Here is a 16249-nt window from a genome sequence, read left to right on the forward strand (position 1 = left end):
CTCCCAGGTGCTCTTCCATTCATACCCCTATTTTAGTTAATCCCCCTCACCACCAAAAATCCGGCCCTTGCTTACAATTGGCCAAATTACCCTCAAGACAACCTAATTAAAATGCCATTTTAATGGGGCTGGCTGTGCTTCCCCAGGCCAGGCAGAAGAGTTCCTGGCCAGTGGCTTCTGGGCCTCACCTCATGGGAGGTTCACTCTTATCTCTCAGGAGACCCTTGCACGTGGAGGGTGTAAGTCACCTGCTTCCTACGCTGTGTTCAGCCGCAGCTGGGACAGGAGTGCAGGACACTTCATGTCTCAAAGCCTCCTCATACGAGTATGGTAGTGAACTGGGGACGGTACTACTGAACTTGCCCAAATGCTCCAGAACTTTCATCTTGGTGGTTTCAGCGTGGGCACGCGGGCCCCACAGGAACTCATAGCGTGCAGGATCACTGTCGGGCACCTGCCGGTACTCCAGGTAGTTTTCCTGCACCCAATCTTCAGTGATGAGCTTCCTGGGCTCCCCATAGAGGGAGTGCTCGCTCCCAGGACACACCCCCAGCACACTCAGCGCTTCCCACACGATCTCCTCGGAGGTGCAGTTGCCCTCCATGAAGATCAAGCCCAGGATGTTAATCAGGAGGCCGGTCTTAGGCATGCTTTGGTCATCACTCTGCATCCCATCGTAGGTGAGGCCCAGGCAGATGCTGAGGCTGTAGGCGTGGCCGGCAGGATCCACTTCCTTCACTTCAATGCCATAGACCAGCTCCAGGCACTTAGAGACTCTGCTGAAGATGGCAGGGAATTGGTCCTCGTAACTTTTGAGGACACCATTCTGCATTTCTTCCTTTGTGATCGGCTCCTTCATTCGATACTTGAGGAGCAGGAAATTAAGCAAATCACTCAGCTTCTCCCGTGGTACATCCTGGAGCAAGGACTCAGGGACTTCCACGTCCTGCGAGGTGCTCGGGCCGCCTCTCCTTGGCTGCTGGGGCCCTCATCTGACTGGCTCCATGGAGTGGAGGCAATGGCAGTGGGGGATGAGGAGACATTCTGAGGACTCGGGGGAGGACTTGGTGTTCCAGCCGCAGGCACCTCCTCCGGGGTGCCCGGGATCAGAGGAGAGGTGGAGGCAGAGGAGTTGGAGTAAGAGGAGGAGGAGGAGGTGGTGAAGAAGAAGACCTCCACGTCTTCCTCATCACCAGGAACCTGCGCACCCACCAGGGACGGTTCCTCTCTTTGGGCCCAAAGGCCGTCCTCAAGCTTGCAGAGCTGACTCTTCTGACAATAAGGCATCACGACTTTCCCTGGGGACAGAAGACAGGAGTGAGGGCTGGAGTTGGGCGATGGGGACGCACAGGCCTGGGGGAAGGAGGGAGCAGGTGAGCGGCCTCAGCCTAGAACCACACCCTAGGGGGCTGTGACAAAGGCCTACTCACAGGTCTTCGCTTTAGGTGGTGCTTTGGGGCCTCACAGGGCTCCTGTCCTCCTGGTCGGCCTGTCTCCTGTGGACCTGAAGGGGGAATGAGACGGCTCCTCGGGGTGCAGCTGCCAGAGGTTGGGGCTCCGGCACTGACAGTATTGTGGGTGGGGCCGGGCGCTGCGGGATCCCCTCTGTCCCGGGGCCGGTGGGGCCCTCGGTCCTCATTCAGGTCACGCACCTCACCTTGACTCCTGCACTCCTGGGCCTTCTCTGCTGTCACCTGAGGACACTGCCTCACACCAAGGTCTCACCTCTCAGTTCCTGGAGCTCCTGTAAGAGGAACAGAGGAGGTCCTCAGGCTGCAGACTGCAAGAACACCTTGGGCTCCCAGTGCTGACAGGAGGGGTGGGCCAGACTCTGTGAGGTCCCCACTGTTCTGTGGTGAATGAATGGTCCCCTCCATACTCACTCGGAGTCCTCACCTTTCCCCCGGCAGGACCCAGACCCAACCCTTCTGCTGGCCCGAGAAACTCTCAGAACAAGAGCTCACACCCTTGATATGGAACAAAAAGCAGTGAGGGGCCCACGTCTGGCCACACCTGCCCAGGGCATCCCAGGGAGGACCGCAGGAGGTGCCCAAATTCAGTGGGATCCGTGTGTCATGCAGTGAGGGGTCTGTGTGATATCACCTTTATGTCTGGCAGGTCCTGGGACTCGCCCTCTGTTGACCTGAGGCCACGTGCCTTACGCCAAGGCCCTATCTCCATGAGACACCGGAAAAGGAAGTGAGAGCCAAAGCCCCCACTGTTCCCTGCGTCTTCCCATGGCTGACAGAAGGAGCAGGGAGGGGCTGGGCTCCTGTGTGTTCTGGTGAGGGTGGTCCCCTCAGCCCTCACCTTGACTCCTGGTAGGTAGGGCCTGGGACACATCTCTGTTGATCTGAGCGTGGCCCTCTCAGATTAAGGTCCTCAGCCCTCTGAGACCCCTGAGCCAGAAATGAGGCTCAGTCTGAAGCCCTTCCCAGAGTCTCCTGGGCTGACAGCAGGGCCATAGTGGACATTTGTGGGACCCTCTTTAAGTTCTGGGCTGGGGGCACCTTCAGTCCTCACCAAAATCTCTTCTCTTGACAGATCCTGGGATCCCTTCCTCAGCTGATCAGATGTTTCTCCTGCTTCTGATCCAATCTCACCCCTAAAACCAAGGCCCTCAGCTCCCTGAAAAGGAAGTGACACCAAGCCAGAAGTGACAAGGTGTCACATCCTGCGGGTGTCACCCCTGCCTGGGGCTGAAGTGGACTCCGTGGGTCCCCTTAGTTCACCCAGAGGTGTCTCAACTTGGTTCCGGACAGAGCCTGGCACCTTGCCCCCTGTGCCCTGAGTCTGCCCCGTCACACTAAGGCTTGACTCCAGAGTCCCCAGAAGTGGCAGTGGAGAAGGGGGTTTCAGCCTGACAAGTCTGCCCCCGAGTGTTCCACGGGTGGCAGCCGGGGCACAGCTGGATGGTTCGGGGTCCCTCAGTTCCCCTTCAGAGTCTCACCTCATCTCTAACACAGACAGATCTCTGTCCCCTGGACAGTCTCTCCCCTGGACGCTCTATCCCCTGGAGGCTGTGTCCCCTGTACTCTCTGTCCCCTGGACACTTTCTCCCCTGGATGCTCTGCCCCCGGACACACTGCTCCCTGTATTCTCTGTCCCCTGGACAGTCCCTTCCCTGTGCGCTCTGTCCCCTGGACACTCTCTCCCCTGGATGCTCTGTCCCCTGGATGCTCTGTCCCACGGGTGCTCTCTCCCCTGATGCTCTGTTCCCTGGACAATCTCTCCCCTAGACGTTCCGTCCCCGGGACCATTTGTTCCCTGATGCTCTGTCCCGTGGCTGGTCTCTCCCCTGGACACTCTCTCCCGTGAACACTCTCTCCCTTGGAAACTTTCTCTCCTGGCCGCTCTGTTCCCTGGACACTATCTCCCTTGGAAACTCTCCCCTGGATGCTCTGTCCCCTGGAGGCTCTGTCCCCTGGAGGCTCTGTCCCCTTGAGGCTCTGTGCACTGAACAGTTCATTCATGGACACTTTGTTAAATGGACACTCTGTCCTGGAAGCTCCTTCGGCTGAAGCTCTGTCCCCTGGTCACTCTGTCCACTGGACACGTCATTCCTGGGACACTTTGTTCTCTGGACACTGTCCTAAATGTTCTCTCCTCTGCGTGCTTGGTCTTGCATCTCATCCCCTGGTTATTCTGTCCAATGGATGCTTGATCCCTTGTCCCCCATCCCCTAGGAGGAAGCCCTCTTTTGGCTCTGCCTGATTCCCTGCTCTGCTCTGTCACCCAGGGACTTTGAGAGCACAGGAAGGCTGTCCTGGAAGTGGGCACTGCTGTCCTCTGAGGGGCAGAGACAGCCATGTGGTCGTCCTGGGCTTTGCAGCCAGCAAAGGACCAGGACCTGGTCAGTTGAAGCAAAGATGAAGATCTCTACTAAGTCAGGCAGCGACCTCAGTGAGTGACTGCCCCATGGGCAGGCAAGAGGCCCTCTCGTGGGGAGGCTGGCGGGAGGGGACGCTGATATCCATGCCGCTACCTCCTGGGTCCAAGATGCAAAAGGTCTCAGAGTCCCAGGAGCAGCAGGCCTGACGCACTAGGTGACGGGGGACACCCCTGGGGGAGATGGTGCAAATGCGGGCCCTCAGCATGGCCCCAAACCCTGAGCCTCTGCAGTGGGGAAAACCCTCCCATTCCTCCAACAGGGACCAAACTCGAAGAGAAAATCCGAGAGAGTGGCTTGGACCCATCCGAGCAGTTGGCTGCGTGGACGCTTCTGCAGGAGGAGAGGAAGGCCGTCCAGTGGGGACGGAGGGTGGGGCTCTGCAAGCAGCCATGGGCGGGAGAGCCGGGACAATTTCTCAGCGCTGTCAGGGCACGTGCTGAGGCAGAGAGCCTGGCTGAGTGATCCTGACGGAGCGTCAAAAAGGCTGGTCCAGGAGGTGGCAAACGCCGTCCACCCCAGGCAGCATGATGGGCATGGCTGGTGACAGCCTCAGTGCTGAAAGCTTTGGGCCACCTGGCAGAGAAGTCCAAGTGCAGGACCATGACTGCTCAGAGAGGACCTGGAAGGCGCGTGCGTGAGTCCTCTCTGAATAGAGATCCAAGTCTGCACATCCCGGGACACCCTCACGGGAGCCAACAATACCTGCATTTCAGAAGATTAGGACAAAACCTCTCACTCAGGTTTGGATGTGGCACCAAGTCTCAGGACAACGACGGTTCAGCACCCAGCGAGACAGTGTGCTGGCTTCGGGGGCCACCAGCCTGTAGGATTCCTGGCCTCTAGGGGCCACCAACCTGTGGGGCTGCCGACCTCTGGGGCTGCTGACCTCTGACCATCTGGCCAGCCTGCCCTCAGGTCATTAGCAAGCAAAAGGAAGCCCAGAGCCTTTGAGAACCAGCCTGACATCAGCCCCTAATGCCAGCTTTGAATTGTGCTTTGTTACTGTCCAGCAGCCAGTAGTGACACGTTACTGTTAACTAACACACACGGGCTCACTCTCGGAGCTGTGCACTCTGTGGGGTTGGGCAAATGTCGAATGTCGTGTGTCCAACGTTGAAGTTGTAGTGTCACTGCCCTAAACACCCTCTGTGCGCCACCTGTCCACCCTTCCCTCCCTGACCCCTGCCAACCTGATCTCTTTACTGTCTCCATGGTCTTTGCCTTTTACAGGTGCCACGTGGCTGGAATCATACAGGATGCACCTTTTTAGATGTCCCCTCTCACTCGGCAACACGCATTTCATGTTCGTCCATGTCTTTTCGTAGCTCGATAGCTTATTGCTTTTTATTGCTGAGTAGCGCTCCACGGTGTGTGTGTAGCAGAGCTTGTTTCCTGCTCACCTACCGGAGGACGTCTGCTTGCTTCCAAGCTGTGGCAACTAGGAACAGAGCTGCTACAGACACGTGTGGGCACGTTTCTGTGCGGACTTAGCTCTTCGGCTCGGTTGCTAAATGCCAAGGAGTGTGATTGCTGGGTCGCAGCAGAAGAGTGTTTAGTGCTGTAAGAAACTGCCAGTCGCCTTCCAAAGCCACCGCACCGTTGTGCATTCCCAGGCTCTCTTTGCTTTCTTTCTTTCTTTCTTTCTTTTTTTTTTTTTGAACAATTTCTGTAACCTGCTACTGTCTGCCTAAACCAACAATACTACCTTGTTTCCTGTGGATTCCTTAAAGAGCCGTGGGGAGTTTAGTCTCCCCAGAAGGTCTGTCCACCCCCGAGGGCTGTACCAGCTTCCACCCAACAGACCAAGCCCTGATAATGACGCTGTCTGGTATCAAAGGCGTCCCCGTTAGACCTCACAGTCAGCTCAGCATAAGCAGTGCCACGGTGACCTCCCTCACCCTGTCCCCTACCCCCTCCCTTTCCTCAAGGCCGGTGCGTTCTGATAACATCTGGCACAAAACAGGGTCTTGGGAAAAACCACGAAGCCTGTAGTGTCAGAATAGCTGCCCGTCCCCGTCTCAGAACTCAGGCTCTTCCCCCAACCCCTCCTTGCTAAATTCAAACCCTATGAAGCTTCGCTAGTCTGTACGGGGGCAGAAAACTGAGCTTTCAGTCTCCCCTCCAGGTTCGCTGGAGATAAAGTCTCTGACGTGATAACGTGTGGCTCGGAGTCCCTTAGTCTGTTTGTCTCACTGACCTGACACGCCCACCCTGGTCACGGGGCTGCAACCTTTCAAACGTTCAGCAGAAATAAAGTGGGTGCAGAGAGACACCACGCACACGTGGCAGCACTTCAGCACGTCGCCAGTCCCCAGCAAGCACCTCTAGCTGTTCATTTTGCTGTTCTTTCCGTTTTTCCATGGGTTAGAAAACTTTCAAAGTGCCAGTATTGGGTCAATGACCTAGTCAAAGGGGAAAGCCCTTCCTAGCACGGGTCTGTCGAGGAGACTCCCCTTTGAGAATCTGCCCCAGGGAGGAACTGAAAGGTCCTGAAGAAACGTGGGAATGGAGGTGCTCATCCCAGCGTTATTTACTGTAGAAAAATGTGAAATAAATGAAACACCCGTCAGTTCAATTGTACATTCAGGTGGTGAAATTCTGTGCAGCCCAGAAAGCCGTGTTTTCGGAGCACGTTTGAAATGTTTGCACAAGGCGTGTACACGAGGAGGCTGCAGGAAGTGGGAGCTGGCACTCGGAGTACGGGGAGGCGGCTTTTGTTTCTTTGCTGGGCTGGACGCCTCGGGCTGCTGGGCTGGGCAGGCATCGTGCAGGAATCGGACACAAGCCCACCCCTGCGGCCCTTGCCGAGGCGTCGGCGGTGGGAACTAGAGGGCGTTTCGTGGTGAAGCCGTGGTGGGCTCCAGGCACCTGCAGACCCACCTGTGGCTCTGCCCCAGCAGGCCAGGTGGGTGACTTGTGGCTCTCCGGCCGCGAGGCAGGTGGTGCAGCTGAGGTTCTCATAAAAGTGGGCATTTGACGCCCCATTCGGAGCGCTCTCCTGGTTTCCCGTCTGCCCCAGCAGGGACGGCAGGGCCGGAAGACGGCCCTGGTCGAGGCAGGAGGAGGACGCAGAACCCGCTCGGAACCTTTGAATTCCACCCCCAGCGTCAGGGGCATTTCTGATACCAACGTGTACGTTTCCTCCCTCTGCAAGGGATCTTCCACTCACATGCTGGACACACCATCAGCAAAAGCACGTGGTTTACCAGCAGGACGAGAGGCTGCACGTGTACCTGACTTCCCAGTGTTCCCCGTGTTCCCAGATTTCCTGGTGTTCCCAGTATTCCCAGTGTTCCCGTGTACCTGGTGTTCCCAGTATTCCCAGTGTTCCCCGTGTTCCCGGTGTTCCAAGTGTTCTCCATCCTCACCAGTCGTGCTCAGCCGGGTCCACTCCCACATGACTAGGTTCACATTGGCCTTGCCCAGCTCCCGGAGCCCTGACGTGAGAGTCTACGCCTGGGTTGAGGTCCCCTCCCCTGTCCCCTGGGACCCGCTGCCCATCCCCCAGGTTGACCTCTCAGTCAGGAGCACCTTCCAACGGGCCTCACGTCCTCCCATGGTAATGAAGGTGGCCGAGTCCCTGTGGACCGTCTTCCTGGCTCCCAGACCAGGACTCGGAGGCCAGGTCCAGCAGCCCCGTTCCTTCACAGGAGGACAAGTCAGCACTTTGAAAACACGAGCCACGGGCCTCCACGTCTGAGACACTGGACGGCGCAGCAGGCAGAGCCGCTGCACACCCTCGTGTGCCCACACGCGTGGCGAGACCCTCAGCGTGCCCCGTGCTCCAGCGCCCCCGAGAATCAATGACTCGGTGTTTTCCGTTATCATTGGGGTGCCTGTTTGCTGGGGGGATGCAGAGTGCTGTGGACGGACAGTTTGGCGGCCCCTTAATAAGCTAAACACGGAGTTACCACGTGACCCAGCAATTCCAGTCCTGGGAATGTGCCTGAAGAATTGAAAACAGACGCTGAAAAAAAACTCGTACAGAAATGTTCACAGCAGCACCGTGCAGGAGAGCCGGGAGGTGGGAGCAGCCCGGGCGTCCGTCGATGGACGGACAGACAGACACGCGTGGTCCACCCACACAGTGGAATATTACTCAGCCATGAAAAGGAAGGAGGCCCTGACACAGGCTGCAACGTGCATAAACGTGAAACCGTCATTCTCAGTGACAGAAGCCAGACCCAGGGGAACACACAGTGCGTAATTCCATCTCTGCGAAGTGTGCAGATGACAAATCCACAGAGACAGGAAGCAGACTGGAGGTCCCCAGCGGAGTGGGACGGGGCGTGAGAGCTGAGGGGTAGGGGTGTCCCTTTGAGGTGAAGAAAATGTTCTGGAACTAGAGGTGGCGGTCACACAACATTGTGTGAATGTACTACATGCCTTGAATTGTAAACTTCAAAATGGCGAATTTTATGTACATTTACCACAACTTAATAAAAAACATTGTGTCTATCAGTGACTTAATACCAAGTCCTGGCCAGGGAACTGAAGTTCTGCAGAGATGCAGGATGGTTTCTGGGATGACGGGGTGACTGCGTGGGGACCGTGAATTGTGTGAGAGGCGTGGACAGCCCAGAGCCGAGAGGAGGCGGACAGAGACCCCAGGCCTGCCCTGAGTGCGATCCCTGAAACACGACAGGAAGACTGTGAGGATCTGCCACCTTTGTTATCGTGCTGTGAACCAGCTGCGTCGTGCACGGACGGCCGACCTTGGCGCAGTCCCTCGACACGGAGGCCGGCGGCTCGGGCTGGCCCGGGAAGCAGCTCTCGCTCAGCCAGTGTAGGGTCGAGGTGCGACCCCTCTCACCCCCAGGCCTGTGACCTGTCGGCAGAGCAGATGTCGTGGTCAGTCCAGGTGCTGTCGAAGCACCGTGTCACTGGCAGCGCGAGGCCACAGCAGCTCTAGCTACTTCTGAACCCGCACATTAAAGACACAGTTTTCATGTGACGCTGAGGTGGGTAAAGCGTTGGAAATGTTTGTTTTCTGGGTGGATTGATAAACAATCCCTGCCTGTCTGTGGACGTCACCCACCCTACCCAAACTTCCCAGAGCTTAGAGACAACCTCTCACCCCTGTCCCGTGCAGAAGCGGCACAAAAGCCACCTTGGGGACTCTGAGTATAAAAGACCTCATCAAACCTCGAAGACGTGTCCAGCCTGAGGCTCCTGCAACAGCTGCTCCGGGCTCAGGCCTTGCGCTGCGGAGGACACGTAGAGGTCCGCATAGTCGGTCCCCCGAAGCAGCAGGATGTGACTCTGGACACAGGCATTTCCACCACGCAGAGCTGTGACCCTGCGAGCAGGGTGAGGTCTGACCCTCAGGACTGCGACCACCTTCCTGTTCTAGGGCCCAAGGCCTCCGGACTGCCCAGCCTGACCCCCTGGTCCATACCAGCGTCTCCACGGCATCGCCAGCATCTGAATCCACACCTGCCAGCCGGCCTTGCCTCTCCTGCTGTAGTGAGTTCAGTAGTGTCCCCTATGCTCATGTCAACAGGGACCTCAGAATGGGACCTTATTTGGAAATAGGGTCTTTGCAGATGTAATTAGTGAAGATAAGACCATTCTGTATTAGGGTGGCACAAAATCCAATGACAGGTGTCTTCATAGGAGACAGAAGAGGAGACAGACACAGAGGAGAAGCCACGTGAAGATGGAGGCAGAGACTGGAGTGATGCGGCCACAAGCCCAGGGACGCCTGGAGCCACCAGGAGCTGGAAGAAGCAGGAAGAATCCTCCCCTGGAGCCTCTGGAGGGAGCTCGGCCCTGCCACACCTGCATTTCACACTTCGGCCTCCAGAACCGGGAAACAACACATTCCTGTTATTTTAAGCCTCCCAGTGTGTGGTCCTTTGTGTGGCAGTTCCAGGACTCCTACACTTCCTGAATGATGAAACAGGGACCTGAGAATCGTGCCATCTAGGAAAGGAAGATGCGTCTGTAGCCGGACAAGTGTGTCCACAAAAACGTGGCTACCGCCTTGTCCTGGGTCCTGGAGCAGAACTCCGTGCACACAGCGGACACCCCTATGCGGCCACAGCTCGGGACGGCCCACACACCTGTCTCGGGGTCCCGGCGGATCACTCTGCCCCCATCGATGCAGGCCACCCAGAGCTTCCCTGCAGCTTCCACGCACATCCCGTCGGGCGTGCCCTGCTCCTGCAGCAGCTGGTACAGGAGCCTCGGGTTCGCTGCAATGAGAGTTGGGCAATGGGCTGGGGACCACTCCCAGCCCCATGAGTGCCTGCAGCAGGCAGAACCCTGGGTGAGCCCACCCCAACACCAAGACGGGGACGAGGCCTGGACGAGACACCACCAGCTTGTTAGGGCCCCGGACATGGCTGGACCCTGATGCTTACTGACCCCCTTATAGTCATGAGCTGTAGGCTGGCAAACTAGCCCCCAAATAATGCTGACCAAGAGCGCTTCTCCTCAGAAGCCGGGCCAAGGACATCGTCTTCAGACATTTGCTGCCTCCATCAGGCCCTCCTGGATTTCTGCCTCAAGGACTCCCCCTCCCCCACCATGCTCTCTCAAACCTCCCAGCACTGGTCACAGCTACCCCCAGAGTGCCCTCCACAAAGACAGGTGGAGTCCTGACCCGAGACCTCCGAACGGGACGTTACTTGGAAGCAGGGTCTTTATAGAGGTGAGTGAGATGAAACGAGGTTGCTCGGGTGGGCCTCATCTGATAGGACAGCTGTCCTCGTGACAAGAGGAGGTCGGGACGCGGACACACACAGGGTTGCAGCCAAGTGAAGGCCGAGGGACTGGGGCGATGTGGCCACAAGCCCAGGAACACGAGGACTGCCGGCAGCCCCAGGAGCCGGGAGCGACCTGGACAGATTCCCCTTAGAGCCCCAGAAGGAAGCAGCCCTGCCCCACCTTGGTCTCTAAGTCTCCATAAACACCCCCGTCCAAGCCCCGTGGTCTGCGGTGCCTTCCGACAGCTGCCCAGAGCCGGCGCCCCTCAGATGAGCTGGGCAGGTGCTATGTGTCTGACACTCGGGGCCACCCTGGCCTCTCCCGGGCCCCACCCTCTTGCTCTTCCTCAACGACTCTTGGGACCCAGGACCTTCCCCATCCCCACGGCTCCTGCTCCTGGGCTGAGCCTCCTGCCTACCCCCAAATTCCTGAAGGCCCACTTAGGGCTCACAGTCCACAAGAGGACCCCACTTTTTCCTGCTGGTCATCCCGCCTCTGACCCTGGACCTGCCCTGCTGCGTCCTGCACTCCTGCCTGTCACCTGCTGCACGTCCTGCCCTGCGTCCTTCTCTTGGCCGTGCTGCACACTAGTTTCTCTCAGCGCCTGGCACCATTTTCCACATTTCCTCTTTTCAGTTTTATCTGAACCACCTTCTTATGTGCCCAGCGTGAGCGTGACCACCTGGACTCGGCGTACCCGCTGTGCTCTGCTGACATTGATCGTGGGTCTCCTGTGCTCCCAGCAGGTGACGGCCCCCTCCTCTTCCCACACCTGCTGGCTCCTGCTCCGTGTTGCTTCCTCGGCTCCAGCACCACCCGGCTCCCCGGACAGGGAAACGTCAGAGAAACCTCTATCGTCCACCCCCTCCAAGCCTCTCGGCCTCTCAGCCCAGCTCAGGCTGTTTCTCGTGGAAAAGGCGCTCTAGGTCCTTGCCTGGAAACAATATCTCTGGGTGTGAGAGACCAGGAGCCTCGAGGGCTGGTGCTTGTCTCTTGAGTGAGGCGATCACCGAGTTGCTGAGCACAGACAGTTAGCCACGGGCAACCCTCATCCAGAGCCACAGGGAAAGAGTGACAGTGACCACAGGGCCACTCTGACCGCTGGGTAGATGTGAGGCCTTGACACAACTCGGTGACTCTGAAGTGGTCACTCCCATGATCCCTGACCTAGGACCAGGAGGAGAAGGTAACACTGACCACAGAGCCACTCTGACCACTGGGTGGATGTGAGGCCTTGACACAACTCGGTGACTCTGAAGTGGTCACTCCCGTGATCCCTGACCTAGGGCCAGGAGGAGAAGGTAACACTGACCACAGGGACACTGACCACATGGTGGACATCACTCCTTACTGACTACAGCTGGACATTACTTCTCACTGACCACTGGATGCACATGAGGCTCTGACAGTCACTCCTGAGACTCTTGACCCAGGACGAGAAGGAGACGTGACACTGACCACAGGGTGCAGGTCAGGCCACACTGACCACAGGGTGGATATCACCCTTTATTGACCACTGGGTGGATGTGAGGCCCTGACATGACTCAGTGACCCTGACCTGGTCACTTCTGCGACACTGACCCGGGGACACGAGGAGAAGGTGACACTGACTACAAGGAAACTGACCACAGGGTGGGCACCTGCAATCTGCCTGAAGCAGGTTCTGTGAGCACGTGGCTCCTTTTCCATGCAGGGCAGATGGGCAGCCGTCCCTTCTCTCTGTCCGTGACTGGACAGTGCCTGCTTCTTGCAACGATAAAATAGTCCTTCCCCAGGGGCACTTAGAAGTGAGACAGACACCATGAAAAACCTGCTTCTGATGTTAAGGTGGGCCTGGGGCGTGGGGGATGGGACACTGGAGAATGCCTGAGGGACAAGATTTCCCTACATTTAGACCCCAGGTGACCCTCGCAGGCAGACGCAGGTGCAGCCCTAAAGCTCTGAGCCCAGGTCACTCAGACCCAAGGACAGGCCTTTGGGGAGCAACTGAGCCTTGGCCCACCCACTGCCACTGGCATTGAGCTTCTGCGGGGCCTGCCCGTCTCTGTCTCCCTGGTCTGGCACGAAGTAGTCCAGGCTGTCAACGTGGCAGAAGGTGCTGTGGTCCAGGGACCAGTCCAGCCAACTGGGGATGTCCAGCCCACACAGGTGTCTGACCACCGAGTGGTCAGCACAGAGCAGGTACACGGAGCCCTGCCCTCGCTCCCACACTCCTGGGGTGGACGGCTCTGGCGTGGTGCCTGAAAGACAGGAGGTCAGTGAGTGGCCCCCAGGGCTCCAGCAGAACCCTTCCCCCTGCCCTGTCCACCCCCAAACTACAGACACTCCCCAGGAAATGAAAGATGCTCTGTGCAGGGTGGACATCATGGGCCTGGGACTGCTCTCCTCAGGAAGGGGGTCAGGAAGGACCCTTGGCCAATGTCAGGAAACCGGACCGTTACGGTGGCACAATGGGGGACCTGAAAAACAAATCCACATCCGAACCCCAGAACCCGGGAATGGGACCTTATTTGGAAATAGGGACTGTGCTGATGTAATTAAGACAAGGTCTTCCTGGAGGAGGGTGACCCTAAATCCACTGACAAGTGTCCTCATAAGAGACACCAGAAGAGACACAGACACAGAAGAAAAGCCAAGTGAAGACGGAGGCAGAGACTGCAGTGATGCAGCCACAAGCCCAGGGACACCTGGAACCACCAGGAGCTTGAAGCGGCAGGAAGGATCCTCCCCTGGAGCCTCTGGAGGGAGCGCTGCCCTGCCACATCTGGATCTCAGACTTCTGCCTCCAGACCTGGCAGAGGATACATTCCCATTGTTTTAAGTCCCCCAGTGTATAAGCACTTGTCACGGTGGCCCGGGACACTCCTACAGCTGCCGAGCCTCTTCTTACACTGCTATGAAGTCTCCCTAACCAGTAAGTGGCCCTGTGCCCACACCGTGCGAACCATGGGTTTATCTTGTGCCCGGGCGTTCTCTGGGCGCCTGAAGTTTGGGAGATACAGGGTGGATGGCGCCCATGTGACCAGCCCCCAACACACACCCTGGGCACCGAGTCCCTGACGGGCTCCCCAGGAGGAACCACCACACGCGTGTGGCCGCCTCTTCATTGCTGGGAAGAGGGTGTTCTGCAGACCTTGCGGGAGGCAGGGAGCACAGGGCAGTGGCACGTGGCTTCTCCTGACCCTGCTATCCTCCCCGAGGCCCGGCTGCGTGTCCTCAGGTGCCCTGAGACCCATGTTAGCTGCGAGCACACCACAATACGCTGACTCCACAAGCCGCCTGGGAGTGCCCAGACCTGGGTGGTCTTGGGGAACCTGGCGCACAGTGGTGCACAGCGCACACTCCGCACAGCTTCCACCTGGTGGGAGAACCACACTCCTGGCCGGTTTGGTCACTGCTGGTTGTTTGCAGGCTGAGCCGTGCCCCCGGCCCCAGCCCCAGCCCACATTCTCCACCTGCAGGTTTCCTCCCAGTCTTCTCAGGAAAGAGCCAGGCTTTCTACAGCAAATTGTCTGCAGGCGGCTCAACTGTGCCCAGACGCTCACATCCCCAGGTGTGAGACCTCCCCGGCCCCCTCCGCCTCGGGGCTGAGGTCCCTCCTGGGAGTCCCGAGCACCGCAGCCCACCCCAGGACACAGACTGTGCTCATGGGGCTCTGAATCCCACCCCAGGACACCCAGGGCACACGGGGCACTCTCACGAACGTGGACACCTCAGGGAAGGTGCCCTTGGCCATGCCACACGCCGATGAGATTAACATTTCCAGGGCTGGCCGAAGCCACATCTGGGCGGATAGCCAGGAGCCCAGGAGGCATAACGGGGTGAAAAGATGGGGTTTGGAATTGGACAGAACGCGCTGGAATGACAACTCTCGTCTGGAGACGCCCAGCACCACAGGGCATGCACTGGACGTCCGAGTGGTCACCTGCCATGAAGGGGAACAGCTGCCCAAAGCTGCCCGCTTGGCCCCTGGCACCTGCCCTGAGCGTGGGACTGCCCAGGTGGCCACTGGCCTCCAGCTGACCCAGGTCGCAGTGGGCTGAGGCCATACCTGACCTTCCAGAAGCCCACCTGCCACACACCTCCCGGCAGGGCCCACCTTGCCGTCGTTGAACCTGTTGTGGGGCTTGTCCCTGTCCAGCCAGGCCACCCACTGCACCTGCTGTGTCTCCCAGTCCAGGAAGCCGAGGCGGGTGCCGGCTGCCCCCACATAGGCCCCTTTCTGGCGCAGAGCCACGCAGACGACGCGGTTTCCTAGAGAAACACAGAGGGACAGGTGGGGCCCCCGTGGCTGCCTCTCCACTGGCCAGTGCCACCCCCACCCTGCCGTGGCGCCTGTTAGGAGCCGTGGCCGGTGAGGAAGTGTTTCTCTTCTCCCCAGGCGGGGGTCAGCTGCTCCCCAACTGAGAGGGGACCCCTCCTGAGCCAGCCGTCCTGTGCATCCCCTCCCCACAGCAGCCTCTACCGTTCCTCCAGGACGTTACCGAGGCGGCCGGCCCTGCCTGCAGCCATCACGGTGACCAGCTGCAGCGGCTACTAGCGGGCTGCTTTCTCTTCTGACAAAGTCAGGGGAAGCTCCGTGACCCACATGGGAGGGCACACCCAACCCAGGGCCCCAGGCGTGTGGGGACCAGACGTGCCTTCACACACGGTCCCCACCCTGATGACCAGGAAAGGGGGTCGAGTCCCCTCCCTGCGGGGATCCCCAGTCGCTACTCACTCAGGCCCACGGTCCGCACCTCCCCCGTGAGTGGGCTGCACCGGCCCGAGCCCGGTGGTGATGTCCACGAACAGCAGCTGCCCTGTGCCCTCTTCCCACACGGGGCACCCCCCCCCATCCTGGGCCGCTGCCTGACACGATGCCTCGAACCTGGGGGACGCCATGGCCTGAGGAGAAGGCGAGCCCCTGAGTGCAGCCTGGTGTCCCCTCCCCCTGCTTCCCAGTCCCCAGGGCTGGGGCCGCTGGACAGGGGAGACCCCGATGCTCCCGGTGTGTGATGCACGCACTGTGACGAAACCCGCGTCTGCCGCTGGAGCCTGACCACCGTGAGACTCAGACAACACCGCGCGCAGTCAGTGGAAAGACGACACCCGTGGGACGTCCAGGGGGCTCTTCGAGCAGACGCGTTGTCCCTGTTCTCAGCACGCCCGTGTTAACTCGGTCGCCCCTGCCGTCGCTCCACACAGCACACGGGGACACGGAGCCTCTGAGAAGCCAAGTGACGACGTGGCCAGACGTGGAGCATGGGATGGGGGCTGCACTCCTGGGGGTCTGGCTCCCAGGTGGCCCCTGCCTCTAACTACACCTTCCTTGCCCCGCGACAGGACTCCATTCACGTTCTTTGAGTTGGACGCAGTTTTCAACAACTCTCTTTTTAATGGGGTTTCTTTTCCAAACGCTTTCCTTCTAATCAGATTCACTTTGCAAAAACCTTCCCTCAATGGCATTTGTTTTACAAAACCTTCCTGGTATTCCAGACACTCGGGAAGTGGACCGGCCAGAAGCGGGTCCAATGTCACACGTCACCTGCGGCTTCAGGGGCTCGCCCGGCTCGGCTGCTCCGTCTCAGCTCTCCCTCCTCTGCTCCAGCTCAGGCAGGACACGCGCTGTCCTCAGCTGCTGAGCTCGGCCGGGGCCGCCCCTGG

At 58.8% G+C, this 16249-nt stretch overlaps 1 pseudogene; it reads right to left on the reverse strand.

The window, feature by feature from the left end:
• Nucleotides 1-244: 244 nt before the first annotated feature.
• LOC134368634 (melanoma-associated antigen 8-like) lies at nt 245-1287 on the reverse strand (annotated as a pseudogene).
• Nucleotides 1288-16249: the final 14962 nt, after the last annotated feature.

This window comes from Cynocephalus volans, chromosome X, assembly GCF_027409185.1.
Source record: "Cynocephalus volans isolate mCynVol1 chromosome X, mCynVol1.pri, whole genome shotgun sequence".
Classification (NCBI taxonomy): domain Eukaryota; kingdom Metazoa; phylum Chordata; class Mammalia; order Dermoptera; family Cynocephalidae; genus Cynocephalus; species Cynocephalus volans.